Consider the following 26,352-nt stretch of genomic DNA (forward strand, 5'->3'; position numbering starts at 1 on the left):
GAAGACTACTTGCTACTTGAAAGAATTCATTTAGTCAAATACCAAAAAGCCAAATCTTCTAAGATTCAGAAGAATGCTCAGTAAAACTAAACTTTACAAGTTATTGAAAATTACTGTGGGTTGTTCATTTCTTAGAGAGAGAGAGAGAGAAGTTAAAACCTCCATGTTTTGTTTTAAACAAACTAAAAAAAATCTTATTGAAATTAAGAATATTATTCTAGGTTGCAGTAATTGCTCAAAGTAGCAACTAATTTTGCTCAGTACTGTCTTTAATGAGAAGCTAAATATTTTATTTTAAGAATCACTTTGTAACCATCAGATTGATCACAAGCTGCAGAAATTAGGTTAACCAGTATCTCCTGGTCTTTGGTGAGTTTGCCACCAAAAGAATTCATGAGTAAGGAGTTAAGATGATTCTTTAATTAATTCTGTGTCACCTGTGACACAGTCATAAACACAATTATTAATGGGTTATGCTCCTCAGTTTTTCACTGTTTATACTACAACTTGGAGGACGAGTGAAGAACTACTAGTTCTCCTTCTACTAGTTCTTCCTCTAGGACTTGAAGAAATACGGAGTGAATAAATGCTAACGGGTTTCTAAAAAGGAACTGTCCCCCAAGCTACATCTACTCTCCCCATGCCCTTTCCCATCCTGACTCAAGCTTAGAGTAAGGTAATGATTGAAACTAGTGTTTTTAAAATCCAAGGACAGGATTTTTGCTGCCTCTCGCAGGTAAAGCCCAGGAAGGAAGCAAGAACCCCCTAGATGGAATGGCTGCGTGGTCCTGGTTTGATCTTATTGAAGTTCCCCTATGACTCTAGCAAGATGTGGAGAGAGTAGAATAATTTATGTGTTCCAAAAGACAGCATGAAAATGATAAAGGGTTATCACAATACTGGGAATACCAGGTGCCAAGGCAGAGTAGAATAGATTCCAGCTACCGAGGAAAACACAGGACATACCAAAGACTGAACTGTATGTTAGAGTCAGACACATATAAGCCTTGATTTATTCATATTCAAATAAAACATCTCAGCAGATAACAGTGGACAATGAATGGTCATCTAATTATCACAAAAACAATAGCATAATTTATAGAATACAGAGCTATAATTCAAATGTAGAACTTTCTAATTTCATATGCTGATATCTTAATTCTTTTTTTTCAAAGATTTTATTTATTTATTTGACAGAGAGAGAACAAGCAGGTGGAGCATCAGGCAGAGGGAGAGGGAGAAGCAGGCTCCGCACTGAGCAGAGAGCCTGACATGGACATGGGGGCTTGACCCTAGGACCCTGGGATCATGACCTGCGTGGAGGGCAGACACTTAATCAACTGAGCCACCCAGGCGCCCCAATGATATCTTAATTCTGTTTGAACTCTCAGTGCTGTGTTTGTTGGTTGAATAAAAAATGAACAAAATTGAATGAATTTTTCTATAGAGCGAATTAAAGATTCTAAATAACTTCAACTTGGTTTGCAATTGATTTGATAGAAATTTGATTTCGATGTAGTACAATAGTCTAGTTCTTATTTGAATTCCTATCAGGTAGATGCTTTTTGGCTATGTTAGGAGGCATGAATTTTCTCTGACCCAGTGTAAGGATATGTGTTGAGGAAATTATGGCCACATTGTGGTACCTGTGACTCTACCAAAATTCCCATTTTTTGTTACAGTTGGTAATGCATATCTCCAATTAGGTTCCATTATCCATGTAGAACTATCCTGAAAATCTTTCTATAAACTTTTTTTTTAAAGATTTTGTTTATTTTTTTATTTTTTTATTTATTTATTTTTTTATTTATTTATTTGACAGAGATAGAGAGCACAAGCAGGTGGAGTGGCAGGCAGAGGGAGAGGGAGAAGCAGGCTCCCCACTGAGCAGAGAGCCTGACATGGGGCTCCATCCCAGGACCCTGGGATTATGACCCGAGCTGAAGGCAGACATTTAACTGACTGAGCCACTTGGGTGCCTCCTGAAAATCTTTCTATAAATACTCAAGTTCAACTTTATACCTGCAAGTCAATTTAATTAGGGATATATGTTGGTAGTTATATTAAAGGAAAACATTATTTATGTTTTAGAATTATAAGAGACAAGTAACATAAGATTATTTGCAACAAAGCCAGAAGCAATTGTCTTCATGGAATGGAGAGAGCACATAGATTTATCTGAGGGAGGCAAGCTGTTTTTCCTCTGATGTAGCAGCTATAATCATCCAAGAAATGCAGTGCCACTTGACTAATGATTTAAGTGCATTTCAAAATTCATATTCTTAATTTTTTAAAGATATCACTGTGAAAACTTTACATTTAAATAAAAATCCTCATCTTTCTAAAATTTCATTATGGTCTCTTTCTCATATCTCTTGCATTTTCCTGATACAAGGCATCCACTCTGTTCTAATATGACATTTATCATCAAAACATTATTTCTATTATACAGAAGATGAAACGGAGGCTTTAGGACCCTCCTTTCCAAAAATAAACCTTACTCAATGACAATATGTTGTGTCATAAATTTAAAAAGTGTGCTCATTTTATTTCAAAATGAACACACATTTTAAATTTCTATCAATTATAGTTTTAAAACAAAACCATATGCTAATTAAGTTAATTTCACACGTCCAAAGAACATTCTAGTCAACTCAAATAGAAATCTCATCGATACAATGAACTGTCATCAACTTAGAAAGTATATTGTCCTTCAAGTACTTTTCTTATATCCTACACAATGTGTAACCAATCTGGGATGACCAGAAATTTTGGATTCACCTTCATCCACTATATATTTAAGCATGTCTGCTTATGGCCAAGAAGAAGATGCAGGAACAAGTTGGTTCCTGTTAAAAAGAAAAGCAGAAGAGCCATGCAAAAGGCATGATAAGAAAAGCTGAGACATGAACTGACAATGTGTGAAACGTAACAAAGATGAAGTTTTGACATAAATGACAACCCACTTCTCACTTACCTCTGATGCCTCAGGCTTCAAATTGGAGGAAAGGTTTTGTAGCATGGAGACTCAGCAGGGGCTGCAATCCAGCATGGCTATCATCCAACAGAAGTGATGGGATTAAAAATAAATAAATAAATCAAAGATTAAGGGATTAGTATTTAATACCAGCTGATTAAAGACAGAAATACTTCACGCACAAAGCTTCTTTTTCTATTAAATAATACATAAGTGATTTGTTAATAGTTATATATTTTTTTCTCATTAAACTTTTGTTTTAATGGGTCTCAAAATTCTGTAACAGATTTTTGGCCAAATTTTTTCCATTAAAAAGTACTGATTTTGAAAACTAATAACTTAAAACCACCATATACACACAAAAAAACCCAAATGGCCCACAGAACATTCTCCTTTCCTTCTGAAGGTTTTATGATGCACTGTTAACATTAACCAGTCATGTACTATTAAACTTAAATGGCTAATTGACACAAACAGCTCTGAGACTGTACTTCCACTACTGATTAAGACTGGGGTGGCAGCCATTGGGCATAATATTCATTTAGCCCCCTGAGCTTTCTGGGCAGACTTGGGTGACCTTGCCAACTCCAGCTGACTTCTTGTCTGCTGCTTTGACGACACCCACAGCAACCTTCTGCCTCACGTCAGAAATGGCAAAACGGCCCAGAGGAGGATAGTCAGAGAAGCTCTCAACATGCGTAGGCTTTCCCGGACCCATACCAATGATGGCAGCATCACCAGAGTTCAAGAACTTGGGGCCATCTTCCAGCTTGTTTCCAGAGCAATGATCAATCTTCTCCTTCAGCTCAGCACACTTGCAAGCAATGTGAGCTGTGTGCAATTTAGCACAGGTGCCTATCCAGCACTGATTTGGCCTGGATGATTCAGGACAATCACCTGAGGCATGAAACCATCTGCTTCCATTGGTGGGTCATTTTTGCTGTCACCAGCCACACTGTCACAACGAACATCTTTGACAGATACATTCTTGACATTGAAGCCCACACTGTCCCTAGGAAGAGCCTCCCTCAAGATGTCATGGTGTATTTCAATAGACTTTACTTCAGTTGTAACACTGGAGAAAACATGACCACCATGCTGGGTTTAAGAATACCAGTCTCTACATGGCCCACAGGGACAGTATCAATACCACCCATTCTGTAGATGTCTTAGAGGGGCAGACACAAGGGCTTGTCAGTTGGACCAGTTGGCAACAGAATGCAATCCAGAGCTTCAAGCAGCGTGGTTGCACTGGCTTTGCCATCTTTATGGGTGACTTTCCATCCCTCGAACCAAGGTTACGTTAGCACTTGGCTCTAGCATGTGTCACCATTCCAACCAGAACATGGCACAAATGCTACTGTGTCAGGGTTGTAGCCAATTTTCTTAATGTAGGTGCTGACTTCCTTAATGATTTTCTCATATCTCTTCTGGCCATAGGGTGGTTCGTGGAATCCACTTAGTTAACACTAACAATTAATTGTGTCATACCTAGGGTGTAAGCCAGAAGGGCAGGCTCACAGGTCTCCCATTCTGGGATTCCCTTGTAATCAATTTCTATCAAATTAAGAAGATGCATGTGACAAAGAAACCCTTAACATTCTCCTCAGCTTGACTAAACTTTAGACAGTCTTCTTCCCGACCAAAAATCTTCCCTTTTTGTATAGCATTTACTTTAGAAAACTGGTAAATTCTTTCTCTCCCCCTTTGAGGTATATGCAGATTTTTAAAAATTATCTTGCCAGTACTGTGACCCAGGACTGTCTTTATCAAGAATTTGGGAGCAATTCCTTTGAAATGTAATCACCAAGGAAGATTAGAACCTGTATCACACATCTCTGTTAAGAAAGTAGGAGCCTAATTTCTGTGAGAGAGCAAGCCACCTACTCATAGAGAAAATCATTTGCAAACTCAGGAAAAATTCAATGTGGTGGACACATTCCACTAGTTAACCTCCCCTATTCTTTATACTAGCTCACCCTAGTGCCAAGGAGGTGGGGGGAGGCAGAGGGAGAGAGAAGACAGAGAGAGACAGAGAGAAACACACAGAGAGAGAGAAAGAGAGAGAGAGAGAGAGGGGAGAGAAGACAAGTCTCTCACCTTTTGTTTCAATGGAACTGAGGCAGACTGAGTTCTGGACCCTTTCCGTTATTGCAATATTCTTGAATAAAGCCTACCTTGCCTATTTAACTTTGTCCAATGTAGTGTTTGCTTTGACACATGCATCCACATTTTGCATCTTCATAAGAAAACACAGCCATCATTCATTCATCATTCCTTGATTCAGAACAATAATTTATTCATTAAGCCCATAAATGTGTGTTTGATGTCTGGTACATGCAAGAGTCTTTCGAGTGCTGGGATTAAAAGATGAAATGCTCTTGCTCCTTATATTTCAATGGCCAGAAATCTTTAAATTTCATTTATAAAGTACACGTGGGAAGTAAAGATTCCTTTGGGAGAAAAAAAGACTTTACCCAACTTGGAGCCTCATGATTTACTCAGGAGTTTTTCATTTGTTTATTTTGATTTATTTATCTTGTTTGCTTGTTTGCTTTTGCTTATCTTCTCTAAGCTGGAAGCCTGAAAAGGCCCCAAACCCTCTTCACAAAGCTGCAAACAGAAATTTCAGAATGCTGTTTTTTTTTACAATGATTTTAATGTCAGAAGAAGAAAGGAGCTTTTATTCGATTCTTTTTGTAGTCATTTAATTATTTGCTTCATTTATATTCCTTTCAGATATGAGCATGCAAACACAACGCTGAATTGGTGGTTTGTCTTTCTGCTCATCACTTTGTGGACAGGGAAATCTAATTTAAGCTTTATGTGTAAGTTGCTGATGGAACAGCAGTATGTTACCCCCAAATGATGTCAGCCACATGACCCTATCATACCACTAGCATTCTATCTGGGGAAAAAAAAAAAATCAGGTTTACAAAAAGTAGCTAGAAAAGTCTAAATAGAAAAATGTTCTCACCAATAAATAAACAAATAAATAAGTAAATGTAAATAGGTGAAGACATGTTAACTCAATGAGGGGTGGAAGGGAATCCTTTTACTGTGTATCAAATCATATTATCACACCATACACTTTAAACGTATCTTATAATTTTATTTATCAATTATACCTCAATAAAGCTGGGGAAGGAAAAATAAGGAAAGTCTAAGCTTTCTGGAAAAGTCCATAAATAAAATTAAAATACTATCATACAGCTTTTTCTAAAATGGTCATTGAACCTAGTGATTTAATGAAAAAGCAAATAACAATTTACTATTACAGTAACCTGTAGAATTTGCAAACACCAATACCTGAGAAAAAGACGAGAATTAACAAAGTCTATGCTGATTATGAACTAGCTTTTTTATCATGTTTCTGTTCATATCCCTATTAAATAAATGCTTTGCTTTAGATCCAATTAATGATTTTATTGGTACACAAAACTTTCCTTTTCCTCACTATATTAACCTATCAATGTTTAAATAAAATAAGATAAATCTCCATGCTATGAACAATGGTAGGCACATTGATGAGTTAAAAAAACATTATTTTTTGATACTGACATTTATAAAAAGTCAATAAAAAGTGTTAGAGAACAGAAGCAGACAATATTATTCTTTCTTTGTCAATAAACAGCTCCATATTTTATATTTTTGTGCCCCATTTGATTTCACTTAGCATGAACATTTTCCAGTGTCATTACAAAGCTTTATTATAAGCGATTACATAGAAGTAATATAGCTTATTTAACTATTCCCTTTTTGTTGGGCACTAGTTATTTTCTTATTTTTCACACTTATAAAAAAAAAAAACTCCCACAACCAGTATTCCTGATCATAAGGTGGAGACCACATTATTTCCTGAGCTAGATTTCTAGAAGTAGATTGCTCTATTAAAGGAAGAAGTCATTTTTAAGGCTCTAGATACCTACTGCCAAATTGCCAGCCAATACGTTGTTATTGATTTACTCTTCTTTTGTAGTGCATGGGAATTTTCATCTCACTGGACTCTTCTCAGAATTCAGTGTTAAATATTAGGTGAAAATTATTTTTATTTTGGCTTTAATTTATATTTCTTTAATGAGAAGTAAAATTAAACATTTTTTTCTCATAAGAATGTACCATTCATATTTCTTCTTCAGCAACTTCTTAGTCTTACATGCTTACAAAGGCTTTTTCAATCTCTATTTTACTCTCCTGTTCAGAGTGGTTGGGAAGATAAAAATCTGCATTTTTCCCTAGTCCCTTAAAGTGAATTGGGTTGTTCCATTTAGTTAGAAAGCATGAGTTCTAAAAGATGGACATGGAGGTTGATGCCACCTTCCTCCTGGGGAACCAGGAGACTAGTGGCCTCCAGTGCGTGTGGATGTTGGCAGTGGCCCACTTTCCACATTCTGTTGTTTACTCACCAGCTTCATGGATGTGTAGCACTTGGGACATTAACAGCAAGGTTTCTAGGAGAGCAAAATTTGAATCCTGGCCACTCTCTAGGCAAGAATAGTATTGTGGCTCCTTGATTCTCACTTCCCTAGCTATTCCAAAAATTTTGAAAATACCTCTCAAATTCCTTTCTGCTAGAAATATCTGCACTGGTTTCAATTTTCTGTACTGAAACATGGCTGAGACACTGCCTATTCCTCAGGTCTTCAGGCTTCTGTCCTTGTGGCTTATTTGTATGGGTCCTTATGGCATATTTTACAGAAGACTTTTCATGATTTTTTTTTGCAAAGCCATGCAAAAAATTAATATTACATATTTGATAACCCACTTCATAAAGGGTTTTTGGCTACTATTCCTATTCCCTAGTGTCAGTATTGATATATCTATTAGTATTTATTCATTCCAAGATCTTTTATTTCTATTTTCTAGATTCCATCTTTTCTCTAAATTACTCATTAATTCCCTTATTTTTTTAATTATGAAATATATTTTAGCTTCTGATACATTTAGAAAATAAAAAGGTTATAGATCTTTTAGATTTAAATTTTTTTAATCATTAGTGTGTTTTCTTACCTGTTGAAGAAGAATCTCCTTATTTTTCTGTAAGTTTCTTTGGGTATTCATATCATTTATTTTTTTCAGATGAACTTGAGAAATGTGTTGTCAAGTTCAATAAAGTAAGTCATAGCTGGCTTTAGAATTGTTTACCTCTTTATATGGCTGAAACTTTCCATCCATAAATATTGTTCAGTCATCATTTATTCAAATTTTTTTTCATTTCTTAATAAAATGTCAGTCATAATTTTAAGATATTTACATTTTTTAATAAGATTATTTACAATCTTTTTTCCATTATATGTACATATTTTTTCTTTTTAATAACTCTTTAACATTTCTCCCACACTCCACCCCCACCTCTAGCAACCTCCAATCTGTTCTCTGTATCTATGAACCTGCTTGTTTTGGATTCTACATAGAAGAGAGATCATATGGTATTTGTCTTTATGTCTGACTGATTTCACTTAGCATAATATTCTCAAGGTCCATCCATTTTGTTGCAAGTGGCAAGATTTCTTAAATAAAATTCCTGTATGTGTGTGTGTGTGTGTGTGTGTGTGCGCACGCATGCGCCTGTGTGCATGCATACACCACAGCTTTATCCACTTATCCACTGATGAACACTTAGATTGTTTCCATAACTTGGCTATGTAAATAACACTGCAATAAACACAGTAGTGCATATATCTTTTTAAATCAGTGTTTTCATTTTCTTTAGATAAGTACCCAGAAGGAGAATTGCTGGATCATAAGATAGTTGTATTTTTTAAAACTTTTTGAAGAGCCTCTGCAGTTTTTCCACAGTGGCTGCACCAATTTACATTCCCACCTACAGTGCACAAGGGTTACCTTTTCTCCACATCTTCACTATTTTTTGTCTTTTTGATAACAGTCATTCTGACTAGCTCACTGTGGTTTAGACTTTCATTTCCCTGATGAGTAATGATGTAGAATATATTTTCATGTACCTGTTGGCCATCTGTACAACTTCTTTGGATAAAAGTCTATTCAGATTTTCTGTTCATTTTTAAATCAGATTGATTTTTTTTTGCTATTGAATTGTATGAGTTCTGCATATATTTTGGATATTAGCCCCTATTCAGATATATGATTTGCAAATATTTCTTCTCATTCAGTATGTTGTCTTTTCATTTTGTTGATAGCTTCCTTCACTGTGCAGAAATGTTTTAGTATGATGTAATCCCAGTTATTTTTGCTTTTGTTTCTTTTGCTTGTGGTGTCAGATTCAAAAAATCATCTCCAAAACCTATGTCAAGGAGATTACTGCCTATATTTTCTTGTAGTTTTATGTTTTCAAGTCTTACATTCAAGTCTTTAATTTACTTTGAGTTAATTTTTGTGTATGGTGTAAGAGAGTGGTCCAGTTTTATTGAAGAGCCAGTCCTGCCCCCATTGTATATTCTTGGCTCCTTTGTCATAAATTAGTTAACCATATTATGCATGTTTTTATTTCTAGGCTCTCTATTCTGTTCTATTGACCTATGTCTTTCTTTTTATAATAATGCTATACTGTTTTAATTACTATTGCTTTGCAATATAATTTAAAATCAGGGAGCATTGTATCTCCAGTTTTGTTCTTTCTCAAGATTGCTTTGGCTATTTAAGTTGTGTGTGTGTGTGTGTGTGTGTGTGTGTGTGTGTGTGGTGCCATTCAAATTTTAGGATGTATCTATTGCTTTGCAAAAATGCCTTTGGAATTCTGGTAGGAACTGCACTGAATCTATAAATTGCCTTGGGTACTATGGGCATTTTAATAATATTGATCATTCCTATTCATGAGCACAGAATATCTTGCTATTTATTTGTATTTTCAATCTCTTTCATTAGACTCTTATAGTTTTCAATATGCAGGTCTTTCACCATCTTGGTTAAGTTTATTCTTAGGTATTTTATCCTTTTGGATGCAATTATATATGGAATTGTTTTATTTCTCTTGCACGTGGTTTGTTATTGGTATATAGAAATGCAACAGATTTTGCATATTGCTTTTGTATCCTGCAATTTTACTGAATTTATTAGTTCCAATAGTTTTCATTTTTTTTTGTTTTTTTTTTGATGGTGCCTTTAGGGTTTTCTATATATAATATCATGTCATTGACAATGAGTTACAGTTTTATTTCTTCTTTTTGAATTTGGATGCTTTTTTTCTTTCCTAGGACTTCCAATCCTAGGTTGAATAAAAGTAGTAACAGTGGGCATCCTTGTTGTGTTCCTGATCTTAGATGAAAGGCTTTCAGCTTTTTACTATTAAGTATGATGTTAGCTATGGACTTCTAATATATTATGTTGAGGTAAGTTCCCTCTATACCCACTTTGTTGAGAGTTTTTATTATAAATGGATGTCGAATTTTGTCAAATGCTTTTTTCTGCATTTATTGAGATGATCATATGATTTTTATTCTTCATTTTGTTAATGTGGTATATCACACTGATATATAGATGTTGAATTACCCTTGCATCCTTGGAATAAATCCCACTAGATGATGGTGTATGATACTTTTAATGTATTGTTGAGTTCAGTTTACTAAAATTTTGTTCAGCATTTTTGTATCTATGTTCATCAGGGATATTGGCCCCTGGTTTTCTTTTCTTGTAGTACCCTTGTCTTGTTTTGGTATCAGGGTAACACTGGCCTCATAAAATGAGTTTAGAAGAGTTCCCTCCTCTTCTGTTTTTTGGAAGAATTGAGAAGGATTGGTATTAATTCTTTGATGTTTGCCATTTTCACACTCGTTGTGTTCTCCCTTTGCTTTGCTTCAGAGCACCAGTATCTCCCAGAAGGGAGCTTTGACATGTGTCTGGTGCCACAATCTTTGTGGCTGCCACCCAAGGAACACATCTACATCATCTGGCTCTGGCAGCCAATGGGACGTATGCTCATGTGTCCCATAGACCCATAACCAACAGACGAAGATCTCATAAGCAGCTGCCACCTTCTAGGAAAGAGCAAGAGGCAAGAGACCCAGAAGCTCAGTTTTCATGGGAATGAGGCCCAATTTTTGTAACTGCTGCCCAGAGGATACCACCAGATCACCTGGCCAGCAGAGCATATGCTTGCGGTCTCATGGGACTGTATATATTTGCATACTTTTAAAAGCTGTTGCCTGAGGGTCTGGCATCCAAAAAGCTTGAATCTAGGTGCTGAGATCCTCCCCTTAGGGACATTGACAGGTCTTGGCACACTCTCAATTATTGGGAACCATTACAAATATAAGAGGCTACTTGGATAAGCACAAAGGTTTGAGAGACAGCAAGGAGTTGGTGCTGGGTTGAATAACAAGGTTCACCTCCCACATAAACTGGGAGAGATGGTTGTTTCATCTATTGTATGGAGACCAACATAAAAAGTCAAACAAAATGCAGAAACAGAGGAATATATTCCAAGAAGAAAAAAAAAAGATAAAACCTCAGAAAAAGAGCTTAATGAAACAGAAATAAATAATTTACCTGATAAAGATTTCAAAGTTAGAAAGATACTCATTGAACTGAGGAAAAGAATGGATGATCACAGTGAAAACAACACAGAGATGGAAAATATAAGAAAGTACCAAACAGAAGTCAGAGCTGAAGAATATAACTAAACTGAAAAATACACTAGAGGGGGTCAACATCAGACTTACACAAGAAAGGATCAGTCAGCCTGAAGCCACAGCACTGGAACTCACCCAGAGCAGTGGAATTCACCCCAAAAAACAAAAAACAAAAAAACAAAAAACAAAAAAAGAGAATGAAAAAAAGTGAAGAGCTTAAGGGAGGTAAAGGACAATATCAAATACACTAACATTTGCATCATAGGACTCTCAGAAGGAGAAGAGAAAGAGAAAAGAGCAGAAATATTGTTTGAAGAAATAATGGCTGAAAACTTCCCTGAAGCAGAAAACAGATCTTCAGACCCAGGAAGTTCAGATAGTTCCAAATAAGATGAACCCAAAAAGACCCACATCCAAATACATTATAATGAAAATGTCAAAAGTTAATGACAAAGAGAGAATATTAAAAGAAACAAGAGAAAAACAAGCTTTTGTTACATATAATGGAACCCCCATAAGACAACTAGAAGATTTTTCAGGAGAAATTTTGCAGGCCAGAGAGAATGGCACAATATATTCGAAGTGCTTAAAGAAAAAGAAATCCCAACAAGAATATTCTACCCATCAAAATTATCATTCAGAATTGAAGGAACAATAAAAAGTTTTCCAGACAAGCAAAAGCTAAAGGAGTTCATCACCACTAAACAGGCCTAAAAAGAAATGTTAAAGAGACTTCTTTAAGCTGAAACAAAAGAGAATTTATTGGTAACAAGACATATGAAAGAAAAAAATCTCACTAGAAAGATAAATATATAGTAAAGGTAATGGATTAATCACTTATAAAGCTAGTATAAAAATTAAAAGACAAGAGTAGTATATATGTGTTAAATTTCTTTGAATTGTCTTTAAATAGATTAAGAAATATAAGTACGGGGCGCCTGGGTGATTCAGTTAAGCGTCTGCCTTTGGCTAGGGTCATGATCCCAGGGTCCTGGGATCGAGCCCCACATCAGGCTCCCTGCTCAACGGGGAGCCTGCTTCTCCCTCTCCCACTCCCCCTGCTTGTGTTCCCTCTCCTGCTGTGTCTCTCTCTCTGTCAAATAAATAAAATCTTTAAAAAAAAAAGAAATATAAGTACACACTATGTCTATACATCACCTCTTTCACTTAATAATAAAGAAATGTGTCATATATGGTTTAAAAATATAAAATACACACAAATATAAATATATATAAAATATAAAATATGTCAGAACTGATGTTAGGCATTTTAAGGATCCAAAAAAATTGTCTATTTCAAAGGTAGAATCAAGTAAATACAGATAAATACGTTTGTGTGTGTGTATATATATGTGTGTGTGTGTGTGAAAAGACATCTTTTCAGACTTCAAATATGACTGAGAATGCATTAGAATACAATTATGTGATTCTTCTTCTAAATCATCCTTTGCATTTGGTGCTGAAAAAGTAAGAAATTTGCAAGGGACCTATGATACTATTATAGTGAATACAATATGCCATAACTTTAGCATACCATGTAGCTATTTTGCCAACTAATACCAAGCCCCTCATTAATATTTGCACAGAAATCCAGGATGGTGTTCAGCAACCTTTTTCTTTAAAAGGCAAATTTATTATTTTATTTTATTTAAGATTTTATTTATTTATTTGTCAGAGAGAGAGAGAGAGAGCACAAGCAGGGGGAGCAGCAGGCAGAGGGAAAAGGAGAAGCAGACTCCCTGCTGAGCAAGGATCATGATTTGGGACTCGATCCCAGGACCCTGGGACCCTGACCTGAGCCAAAGGCAGACACTTAACTGACTGAGCCACCCAGGTGTCCCTGTAAAAGGCCAGTTTATAAATATTTTAAGTCTTGCAGGCCATTTTGTCTCTGTCACAACCATTCAACTTTGGCATTATAGTGCCAAACAAGCCATGTACAATATGTAAATTAATCGACAGCACTGTGTTCCAATAAAACTTTATTTACAAAAGCAGGCAGCAGGGCAGATTTGATTGGGCCATACTTTATCAACCCTTAGTCTAAAACATTTATTCAAACTTGAGTCATAAATTGAGGAATGTTCTTAGGATGAAAGATTCCCTGTTTAAATGCATTATTTTTTTCCTTCTTGCATCCTTTGTAATCACTATATGAACTAGTCACAGAATGCTCTTGGGGTCATCCTTGAATTGCATGCATTGATTCTCCCAGGAATTCCTGTCTTAACATATATCTACCTGTAAATCTCATTCATACTTTTAAGACTATCTCTAAACTTGCCTCCGTCTTCTCTCAACTCTGTCATTCTTCCTCTTCTTAAAACTGTGTATCTGCAGATTCCTTAGGACACTCTTAGTTTCTTTTCTGCATTATAACTGTTTATAAACATGCATCCAAATAAGTGGATTTCAGAATTTTTGCCCCTTAAATTGACCAGCACAGTGCTTTGCATGAAATGTTCAATAAGCAGTTATTCAGTGGATAAATGACTGAATAAGCACTTATATTTGGAAAGGAATGGAACAAGATTTAAGGTCCATGTCATGGGATCAATTTGGCTAGAACATTTCAAGTAAACCACAAGTCATTTAATTTTTATTTCCATATTAATTTAACTATATAGCCTACCCATATTGAAAACTTCCAAAATTGGTTGAGAATCTTGGACAACTGATACCATATGTTTGAATAAGAAATTCTTGTCATTTACTCAAACTGACCCACTAGTTTTATTAAATCATTTAATTTCTCTAATGAATTCAAAGTATTGTGTAAATATATAAAGAGCATTTTAAATAAACATGGATGATTGTCTTCTAATGACATCTAAGTTACTAAATAGGTATATTTTTTTGCTTTTCAATATTATCATAGATAGTTGTATTCTTTTTTGGGAATATGAAACTGATTATAGAAAAATGTAAATTATCAAATAAATACTATTTTATTCTTTCCAATGTCATATGTTTACCCACCAACAAATTAATCAGTTCTTTCTCAATTTTTAACTCAATAAGAGAGACTCAATTTACAAAAAAAAAAAAAGTGTACATTAAAAGAACATCATGAAAGTCAAGGACTTAAAATCCTTTGATGGGAAAGGCTAATTCCCATAGCTTGCTTTCTTTCAGGAATTCTGTCATTTATCTTTTCTTTTCTCCATTTATTTTTTCTTTTCCTAAAAATAACCCTACTTCTTACAGCACTTTACTATTATGAAAATGCAACTACATTTACATAAAGCTTTGTTTTTGCCAGTCATGTGAAAATGAGATTTCTTTTCATGTCTAGTGTATTTTAGACACACATGCTTGGGGAAGGAGCCATTAAGAGAAAGGCAAGGTCAACTGGAGAGTGCAACTAAAGAGAATCAGAAATAGAAATAGCTCTTCATCCAGGATCAAAAATCATGTCTTAAAATACCCATAAGAGTACATAATAATATTCAGAAAGCAGAATTTTAAACACAAGCCAAGATGGCTTGGGCTGTTTATAAGGGTTTTGAATCTACAAATTCAGTCCCGGTCTAGCAGGAACTAGTTGTCTATGTTCAATGGGATTCTCTGGATGCAAGTATCCAAACCAACTTGATGACAAGGAAACAGAAAAGAGGAATTTATTTTAAGGAGTTAGAGGCTGATACCTAGTGTTTAACAATAGGAAGGCAATAGAACTTCAGCAGGGGATTAAAAATGAAAACTGAAAAGTTGGCTATACTCTTCAACCTTTGACTCTACCTATTTCTCTCTGCAGTTCTCCCAGCGTTTCTTCCAGAACATGAGCATGCCTTGCTCTTCTTATACACAGCAGGTAAAAGAAGGCTACCCATCTTTCCTCAAGAAACTATACCAAATTAAATTAGAAATTCCTCATCCTAATTACAAATATCCAAGATTGATAATTTCATTTGCCCAGCTTGTGCCCAGTGTCAATACTGGGCTTAGTTAACTGTACCATCATACCTGACAGGAGACCAGTCATGGTAAGAAAATAGGGAAGGAGGGCATTGTAAGCTGGAATGAAACCCCCAAAATGTGTTTACTTTGAAGAGTTCAGATAAGTACATAATTCAATGTGGAGGACATTATCAACAATGTGGATAGGAATGAAAACTTCTGGTTGAAAATTTGGCAGTGGTGAACATAAGTATAAATAAACTTTTGTCCAAGAAATTGCATTTTTAAGAAATTCTGAAACAAAGGTATAAGCTTTGCATAAAATGTAGGTATAAGGATGTTAATCACACCTTATTTAGAGCAAAAAAAGAAGCCAACAATGGGCTTCTAAAAATGATAGCAGATCCAGAGACTGTTGCTGGTTAAAATGATACTAAGAATTCAATATAAGGTGGGATTTTTTTTTTTCAGTAAGAAAAGTAAAGTAAGTTTGGAGAATATTTATATGGCCCCAGATTAAAGGTCTCATTTAAGTATCCAAAGTATTTATCTCGATATAGACAATTATTAATTATAATTTTTTATTTATTATCCTAGGAATGGCTATATACATATCAGAGCATTTCAAAACCACAAATTATATTGCTCATTTAGTTAATATAATTGTTTTGGGAAAAGTATACATTTGCTTAAGTTATATGTGAATCCCTTAGCTTTTTGTGAATTTATCCATTGCCCTATATATCAGTTAGTCTAAAAGGTCCAAACTTTTTTCAGGTCTACATATCTTAGTGCAATATGGCTCAAATAACAGTTTTGACTCTAAAATTTTGAAATTCAAATTCATTTTGAAGGTTAGGCTCTTTAGCAATCCTATGATCAAGACAGTATCTCTCTGAGGAGATGAAAGAAAAAATCAGAGAATTCAGAAATATATGTTTATTGGGGAGGGTGGGCGGGATATTTAGGCAAAAGCAAGAGGCTATATAAAATTCCAGAGACAGGAAGAAAAAAAATATATGATTGGCATGTAAACCCAAAGTGAAAAAAAATCCATTAGTTCATAGTGGTAGGTATAAATGGTTAGATATATAAATAAGTAACGATGAATATCTGATGCAGAAGAATTCCGAATAATTTATATCAATACTTTGCTTTTAAGGAAGTGAAGCATAACTCTCCATTATTTAAGGGCAGGCTGTGTGTAGTGACCTCCTTCTAAAGATTACAGTATGGAGAGAGAAGGGGAAAAAAATAGAGATAACATACAGTGGAAAAACATGACTAACACTACCTCAACCCAGGGGATCGGGTATAAATCTGCACCCATATGTTATACTGATGGTATGCACTCTTGATGTGATGTGAAGAATATGGCACTTACCTCTGTGGTCTTCCTCCCCAAAAACCCATAGTCTCAGACTAACCATGACAAAAACATCAAACTAAAATATCTGAGCAGTATTCCTCAAAAATCTCATGGAAAGTCTGACAAACTGTGTCAGCCAAGAGGAGTCTTGGTAGGTATGACTATTAATACAGTATTACCCTGGATGGGATCCTGAGAACAGAAAAAGGACATGAGGGGGAAACTGAGGAAATTTTAATAGAATAGTGACTTAAATTGATAACAGTGTATCAGTATTGGTCCATCAATTGTGACAGTTGGACCATATTAGTGCCAGATAATAATAGAAGAAACTGGGGGTGGGGTATGCACAAACTCTCTGTACTATCTTCATGATAATTCTGTAAAACTATAAAACTGTCCTATATATTATATTAAAAATGGCATTTAAGAGAAACTAAAAGAAAGAAACTGTGGGAATGAAGCATCTTATGAGAGATATACTGAGAGACGTGAGTTCAAAGATGATTTACTGACTGCCTTCCTTTGGCACCACGGCCGTGCAGGAAGCACTGTGGTCCTCATCCTCCTGGAGCTTAAACATTTCTAGTGGGATGGTGGCACAATGAGCCATTAAGCCGATAAATGAAGAACACATAGTGATTGTTCCTGTGAAGGAAATAGGCAAAACCCCTATCTGTAAGCTTTATAGTGACCCAAATGTTATTCCCTTTTTAGTATTGCCCCCACCTGCAGCCCATCCCTCAGCCCTAACTACAGAGCTCGCTTGTCAACTCTGACAGTCTGGGATATCTGTAACTGGCCAGTGTGTTTGCAGATGCTGATATGGTAAATAAATTCCTAGTTGTTTCTGGGTGTGTTCACGTGTTTTTTTTTTTTTCTTTATTATGTTCAGGTAGCCACTGTATAGTACATAGTTTTTGATGTAGTGTTCAATGATTTATTAAGTATAACACCCAGTACTCATCACAGCACGTTCCCTCCTCAATACCCATCAGCCGGCTACCCCCTCCCCCACCCCCCCGAAACTCTCAGTTTGTTTCCCAGAGTCCAGAGCCTCTCACGGTTTGTCTTCCTCTCTGATGTCTCCCCCTTCAGTTTTCCCTCCCTTCCCTGTGGTCCTCCACGCTATTCCTTATGTTCCACATATGAGTGAAACCATATGATAATTGTCTTTTAAAATAGAGCTACCCTATGACCCAGCAATTACACTATTAGGTATTTACCCCAAAGATACAGATGTAGTGAATTTTACCCCAATGTTCATAGCAGCAATGTCCACAATAGCCAAACTATGGAAGGAGCTGAGATGCCCTTCAACAGATGAATGGATGAAGAAGATGTGGTCCATGTATACACTGGAATATTAGCCATCAGAAAGGATGAATACCCACCATTTGCATTGACATGGATGGAACTGGAGGGGATTATGCTAAGTGAAATAAGCAGAGAAAGACAATTATCACATGTGTTTGTTTTAAACAGGGTGGGAGGGGCTGGTACTATGGGTCCTCATTATAGTTTGGGAAAACAAGCACAGAAATGAAATTGTGACAAACCTGGAGATAAAGCAAATGTGAATGGTAAATTTTTCCTCTACAGAGACAAAAGAGATGTGTGAAATGTGGGGTTTTTTTTTTTCATTCTTACTACTTCTCTAGGATGTATTTTATTCTTCCACTCTTTCTAGCATATTTTAATAATATATATTTTAGAAGCATAGCCACATAGATTCTAAAAAATGTTCACTTTTTTTTTTCTTTTAGAAGGATTTTTCTTACCCTGTAAGAGCATTGGATTCTGAAGGACCATGAATCAAGACTAGGGGAATGAAAGGAAGCTACCTGAACTGGGCAGACTGGGAGGAAAATCCACCACAGCTTTCAGTTCACTGTGAGACATCATAGCTTCCCATCTATGTCTAGCTGCTTTTAAGATATTTCAGTTTGTTGATTGAGATAAAAGCAGGATTTCGTTTTCATTTTTTTAAACTTAGTTTTTGTTTGAAACTTAGTTCTACATAATCAAGTTGTGCTTTCCAAAAAATTTTTGTGTTTTAAAATTTAGTTTTGCATAATCAATAATATAAAGACATAATTTTTGAAAAATTATTATTGGACTTTTTGTAATTTTTTCATGATTGCTCTCTTATTTGATAAGTGTGTTACAGTTCTCTTTAGAATTCTCATGTTGAATAATGATAAATAAAGTGAGCATTCAGTTTCAGAGATACACCAATCAATAAATTATTGTGTAAATCTGAGTTTGGATTTGAATTGATCTTATGTTTAAATTTTGTTGTCATTTCATTCATTTTGCTTCATTTCTGAGGCTGATGAGGTCACGGGCCATACCAAAGAGACTGAAGCTTCTGAGTGTCATACCTTTTTTGGACTTGAGACCATGGAGCTTCTAGAGCTATTGAGATTGAAAAGAATTTGAGAGAAAGCACTGTTTCATCTTTGAAAGTGTTAACTGCATAATTCCAGAGTCATAAGGACTCTGGGAGCAGGACAAATTTCCTAAGGGTGACCAACCCTAAGTAAACATCCTGGTGAGGAAGTTCCTATGCTTATTAACCCCCAGGTTAGAGGGCAACATTGGTTCAATGATTGTAGAACAATGAAAACTAGAAAAAATAAGACCACTATTTAAAATATTTTGGAAAACATACTTTTCATAGGTATTCAGTTTGAAAGAAGGAATGAGTTAGAATGAGAATAAGAGGCTTGTAGATACAGCTATTTCAAAATGCTTTTATACAAAGAATAATATCTGATTCACCCAATTTAATTTCTATAGAAGAAAAGGAAAAGCCATAGAGCAGACATCTGAGGATTATCTTACCAGCATCCACCCATTCTCTTCTCAGAACTTCTCCTTTATTTATTTTTAAGTTTGTTTGTTTATTTATCAGAGAGAGAGAGCATGAGTGCACAAGCAGGGGGCATCCCTTGAATGAAGTTTTAAAAATAGATAATTAAATTCAGATGTGAAAAACGGTATAGGATTAAAGGTCAGTCAAATAATTTATGAAAGTGTATTGTTGTCCAAAAACTGCTTGTTCCAAAACAAGGAAGTATGTCCATAGAAACTCAGAAAATAAAATTTTAACACGATTTCAGAATGATACTTAGAGGTGAAATGAGAGAATATTCTAGTAACTATATTATTGCACAATATAAGTTTGTATTAAACAAATCAGTGGGTAAAATGACTATAAGTATTAACAGAGTAACTGATAGAAAAATAATATAGCTCTTAAGACAGAAGAAAACTTAATAGACAAAAACAAAGGAAACAACAACAACAAAAAACAAAGAAACAGAAACCAATGTTCAAAGTGAGTTTTGATACACTGGTACTGACGTAAATATAGAAAAAAATCATGAAGTATAAAACAACAGTCTTTCAAATTAATTTTAAAAATTTCAACAGTGTTATCAAAAGATAAATAAACAGAAATTTGAAAAAAACTGAAATTTTAGAAAATAGGATAAAGATGGAAAACATGAAACAAAGTTGGGTTTCTAATTGTATCATGTCATATTGTTTCATTCAGATAAAAGAAAAAAATCAGGAAAGAATGAAATAGAAACCAACAAAAGAACAACTGAACAAAAAAAACCATCACAAAAAGAAATGCAAATAACATTATTATATATATATATGAAGCATCAACAGACAAAGCTCCAGGGAAATATAGATAGACTAAGAACTTTGAAATAGTTTTGTTTTTTTTTAAAGATTTTATTCATTCATTTGAGAGAGAGAAAAAGTGGAGGCAGAGAGAGCACAAGCGTGGGGGTGAGGGGCAGAGGGAGAGGGAGAAGCAGACTCTTTGCTGAGCAGGAAGTCCAATGCACGGCTCGATCCCAGGACCCTGAGATCATGACCTAAGCCGAAGGCAGAGGCTTAACTGACTGAGCCACCCAGGCACCCCAGAACTTTGAAATCGTTTGAAATTTTTAACACAACGTTCTCAGAAACTAGTGGATAAAGAAGAAAAAGAAAAGTAATTGGAGAAGCGTAAAGATCTGAATAGCAATATAGCATTAAGATTTTATTTTTATTTAGAATTCTACACTTGATAATATGCACCCTTTTGCATATTCATGGAACATGTTAAAAGATCTTACATTAATCTCTGATAAAATTTAAAAAAGTGTATAAATAGAAAAAAATGCAAATAGTAAGTCAAAAGAGACCTAAAAACCTGTGTTATAAACCAACAATTATGATTTAACTTAATTATACAGGAAATTATAAAAGAAATTAAAAAATACATAGAATGATATATATATTAAATGATAATAAACATGTCAATATATTATAGGACACAGCTAAATGAGTTAGACATAAATAAATGGCTTATGATCAGAAATAATAGGTTTTTCTAATTTATTTCTTTAAAATAACTTATGCACTGAAATAAAGGAGCTGGGAAAAAAGCAATAGAACAAAATAAACAAAAAGAAATGAGAGGAAAAAGCATTGGTATTATCTATATTATTTATATTATCAATGAAATAAAGAAACTCCCACCCTTGAAAAATAGTGAAGATTAATAAACTAAAATGGATCTCTACAATAGATACTTCAAATACCTTAAATGTCAATAACGAAGAAGAGGAAAAGGAGGAGGAGACAGATAGTTAAGTAGGAAGAACACTCACAAAATATAAAATAAAGTTAATTTATTGGGTCAATGAGGAAGGAAATGCTGAACCACAAAGCCACTGGAAGGGCATGGATACAGTAAGACCCTGAAAATACCTGGGAACAGGGATTCCACTGGTAACAACATATTCTTAACATATTCTTACTCCATTATCATATTTTCAGCTCCCCTTTATTTAGCATTAAATTATTTTTGTTAATTCTTAGATAGCCTCTATATTCAGTGATTTTTTTTCCCATCCAAGAATCACATGCAACAGATAATTTTCCCCCCATTTTCCAATTTCAAAAATTTAAAGACTGATTGTTCTGGTTTTAATAATCAGTCCTTGATGACCATGTCCCAGTTTTTATCTGAGTTAATCAGATAAAAAAATAAAGGAGAAGGAACATCTGGGTGGCTCAGTCGGTTAAGTGTCTGCCTTCAGCTATGGTCATGATCACAGGGTCCTGGGATCGAGTCCTGCATCGGGCTCATTGCTCGGTGGGGATCCTGCTTCTCCCTCTGCCTGCCGCTCCCCCTGCTTGTGCTCTCTCCTTCTGACAAATAAATAAAATCTTTAAAAATAAATAAATTAAAAAAATAAAACTTCATTCAAGAGTATTTTCAAAACAGATTCCTGTTTGCCAAACATTCAAACATCTAGTATGCCTTAGCGCATCTTTATTACCTTCTAATATTTAAATGAAAATTTGGATGGTTATAAAATTGTAGAATTACAAATTCTTTTTCATCCCTATATTAACCAGAGTAAGATATACTACATTGTTATAGTAAACTATCCTGAAATATCACAATAAAGTTTATTTCTTGGTCATGTCTGAGGCAGATCAGGCTGCCCTCCAATGGGGCCTTCCCCATAGAGTGACTCAGGGATCCAGGATACAGAGGGCAGAAATCTTTATTAGTATTCCATCAGCCTAGAAGAATGCAATGTACTTAGTGAGTGCTCAAGAAATATTTGGTGCATTAATTAAATAGTGAATAAAAAGTAAAGGAAAACATAGAAAAAGTATGTAGAGTTGTACTATTGAGGAAGTTGATATTTATAAAATATGTGGTTTGTTTAATGTATCAACATATGCCAAGATGAAGTGCTGTAGGACTTTCTTCTAATTTAGAATACAATTCATTTGCATGTTTGAGTGTGAAAGGATGCCTAGACACAAAAATATGGTGGTGTTTTTCTTAAGAGTGTGAGAAAACTTCCTTAAAATACCAGTTAATTGAGTGTCAGAGGAGAAAAAATTGGAGAATACAGAGCATATGATGAATCTTATTAGTTCTCAATTTCGCCATTGTTCCCCTGTTCCCTTCATCACTTCTTCCTCTAACTGTGCCACATGGTTTAACTATCCAATACATTTTCAATAGAATTATTGGGTAATACTTATTTTGGGTTTGTTATAATTCAAAATGAGTTGTAGTTTGTTGGTCATTCGTAATTGTTGAATCGAGTCTATTCAGTTTTATTTCTAATTGTTGTAAATTTAATTATAATTTTTAAAGGAATATGCCAGTTTATAAAATATATATTCCCATAAATGAATTTGCCAGGCTATAGAAATTTACTACCTAACAAGAAATCACAATTTTAACCATCAGATTTTTTGTTTTCTATTCATGGCTACACATTAGAAAGCTCAGAATAGAGTTAAGGGACCAAAAAAAATGTAGTTATATTAGTTACATTCTAAGAATTATTTTCACACCATGTCCTATTAATAATGCCCTATCAATAAGTCATTGCTACCCAAGGAAGCACTGGAATGCCCTGTAGAGGTACGTTTCCTCTCTTATACTTTTGAAGCTAACCCCCAACTTGCTGGTACTTTAGCAAGGTGACTTTCCTGACATTTCATATATCATTAATTATTTTTCCATTTTGCTTAATCTTACCACCCTCAGTAATTTGTCATATCCTTTGAATTCAGACACATGTGGTTGCACGCTAAAGGGACTGAAACACATCAGGAATCTAATTTTTCTTGACAACTACATTATGTCACCTCTAGCATTGGCATATTTTAAATTTCTGTGTTTTCTCCTGATTTGACTGACACATAGCATACTAAATTGCCTTAGCTCTTGAATGTACTTGATTATAGCCCCAAGAACTCAACCCCCTGATAAGTGAGTATGATATGATTTTTAGAAGCAAATATTCTTATAATTAAAGGAAACCTCTCTGTTATCCTCACTTATTCCTGTCAAGGAATAGCTTTTAATTTAGGACTAGAGCTTCAAAACTTACTGGCTTATAATACTATAATTCTGTTTGATGTGTGGAGTAACAAAATATTACTATTCTATAGTATTTAGCTTTTAGTTTACCTAAAATTCCACAGTAGTGTCTATTCTATAAGAATTAATGACTATAAGTCTCTTTACTTTTTTCTTTTAAATATTTTATTTATTTATTTAAGAGAGTGAGAAAACAAGAGAGAGCACGATCAGGGAGCAGAGGCAGAAGCAGGCTCCCTGCAAGCAGGGAGCCCAACACAGGGCTCGATCCCAGGACCCTGGGATCAGGGCCTGAGCTGAAGGCAGACACTTTAACCAACTGAGCCACCCAGGCACTCCTAGTTTCTTTACTTTTAAATGTGCCTCTGAAAGAAACCTAATTAATATATTGAATTCACCTAGCCATATGCCATGTTTATAGCCTACATCATTTTTCCTGAAGAAAAGCAAAATGATAAGGAAACGACATTCACAATAATAGTTTGGCAATTTCTTTAAAGATATGAAAATAAGATCATTATCTTTCTCCTTGAAACAAAAAGGATGTCTAAAAAGGGATATAAATGCAAATAATCCGGTGTTAAAAAAATAGTTCTTGGTCTCTGTGCTAGTTTCCTAGGGCTGTCATAACAAATTACCATAAACTGGGTGGTTTCAAACAACAGAAATTTGTTCTCTCACAATTCTGGAGACTGGAAGTACAAAATCAAGGCATCTCTAAGGCCATGTTCCCTCTGAAGGCTCTAGGGAAAAATATTTACTTGCCTTTTCCTGGCTTCTGGCAGCTCCCAGATATTCCTACATTCCTTGGCTTCTAACATCAAGCTAAATCTCTGCCTCTGTCTTCACATGGCTTTCTTCTCTCTTTATGTCTTTACATGGCTTTCTTTTCTATATGTCTCTGTCTCTGAATCCCCGCCCCGCCCCCGGTTTCTCTTACAAAGACCCTGTGGTAGGTTTAGGGCCCATCAAATTCAGTAAGACCTCTTCTTAACAAAGCGCCTATGTAAGGATTGAATGTCCAAATAAAATCACATTCTAAGGTTGTAGGTAGACATGAGTTTGGGGAGATACTGCTCAAACCATTATAATCAGCATTTATAAAGTAGAATAAATAAGAAAACACTTCCTGAAAATGAATCTAACAGACAAATCATTTTAAAAGCTAATATTAATTTAATTGTCCACTTTTCACTAAATCCTAGTAATACTACCTCATATGCTCCCACCAAATCTGCCCATATTATCTATTGCAGCACATGAGACACCCCAGTACTCCATGTGCTTTTGCTGGGACCGCCTCTTCCCTGGTGTTGGCACTGCCTGCTCGATCACTGCAAACCAACTACTTACAGGACCAATTATAAAAAGAAATCTATTAATTAGAGCTGATTACCACTTATTTGGCCAGTCCCAAGAGCGAGGAGAAGCGGGAAAAAATGAAGCGTACCCTATTAAAAGATTGGAAGACCTGTTTGAGCTACTACTTGCAAAATTCATCCTCTCCTGAGAAGCCCAAAAATGTCAAGAAAAGCAAACAGAAAACCTTCATCAAGCCTTCCTGAGGAAGCACAACTGTGGTCAGAAGCATTTGATGAGCTGCTAGCCAGTAAATATGGTCTTGCTGCATTCAGGGCTTTTTTAAAATCTGAGTTTTGTGAAGAAAATATTGAATTCTGGCTGACCTGTGAAGACTTCAAAAAAACCAAGTCACCCCAAAAACTGTCCTCCAAAGCAAGGAATATATATACTGATTTCATAGAAAAAGAAGCTCCAAAAGAGATAAACATAGACTTTCAAACCAAAACTCTGATTGCCCAAAATATACAAGAAGTTACAAGCAGCTGCTTTACAACTGCCCAGAAAAGGGTCTACAGCTTGATGGAGAACAACTCTTATCCCCGTTTCTTGGAGTCAGAATTCTACCAGGACTTGTGTAAAAAGCCACAGATCGCCACAGAGCCCCCTGCCACATGAGATGAGAAAGAGAGCCCAAAAGTGGAGGACATTTCATTTTTTGCCTAAGGGGAAAGGTGTGACCTGCCAAAAAGACTGACCTTAAACAGCCTGGGTGTTCAGGAAACATCACTCAGAACTACTGATTCAGAGTTAGTGAATTAGGAAGCTGGGAACTAACAGCTTCCGTAGCTGTGTCCAGAACACAGGGAAAAAGTGGTCTGCATGTGATAGGTCTCACACTGGGAAGGCAGGAATGTGAGACCCCAAGGTATGATGTGATACTGTTGGTCCAAAAGCATTTAAAAAATCAGTAGGTCTGGGATTATTTGGCCTTAGCTAGCTGGCTGTGTATTTTTCCCTAAATCAGTCCATGTTACCACATAGTGGTTTTAGTTTTAGTTATTTAGGAATAAGTAATATTAAAATGTTTACTGTGTGCAAGGGTGTTGAAGTTCTTAGGACTACAGATCACCAGTACTGTTGTCTCATGTAACACTAAAACTGAAACTAAAACTGAAACACTAAAACTACCACATATATATATATATATATATATATATATATATCAGCACAAATCCCATTAGGTCTTTATTCCTATTTACCTAACTCATTTGTAAGTAGAGTGATCTTGAACTTTGTTTTCCAAATAAGGCCACTTTGGAAAGTGGAGGAAACA

The 26,352-nt window shown here is 35.2% G+C and overlaps 2 pseudogenes; one reads left to right on the forward strand and one right to left on the reverse strand.

The window, feature by feature from the left end:
- Window positions 1-3,514: 3,514 nt before the first annotated feature.
- LOC112829775 (elongation factor 1-alpha 1 pseudogene) lies at window positions 3,515-17,405 on the reverse strand (annotated as a pseudogene).
- A 5,837-nt stretch (window positions 17,406-23,242) lies between these two features.
- Window positions 23,243-25,766, forward strand: LOC112829776 (regulator of G-protein signaling 2-like; annotated as a pseudogene).
- The last annotated feature ends 586 nt before the right edge of the window (window positions 25,767-26,352 follow it).

The sequence above is a fragment of the Callorhinus ursinus genome, unplaced genomic scaffold (genome assembly GCF_003265705.2).
Source record: "Callorhinus ursinus isolate GAN/ISIS: 27379988/994484 unplaced genomic scaffold, GSC_fseal_2.0 scaffold21, whole genome shotgun sequence".
NCBI lineage: Eukaryota > Metazoa > Chordata > Mammalia > Carnivora > Otariidae > Callorhinus > Callorhinus ursinus.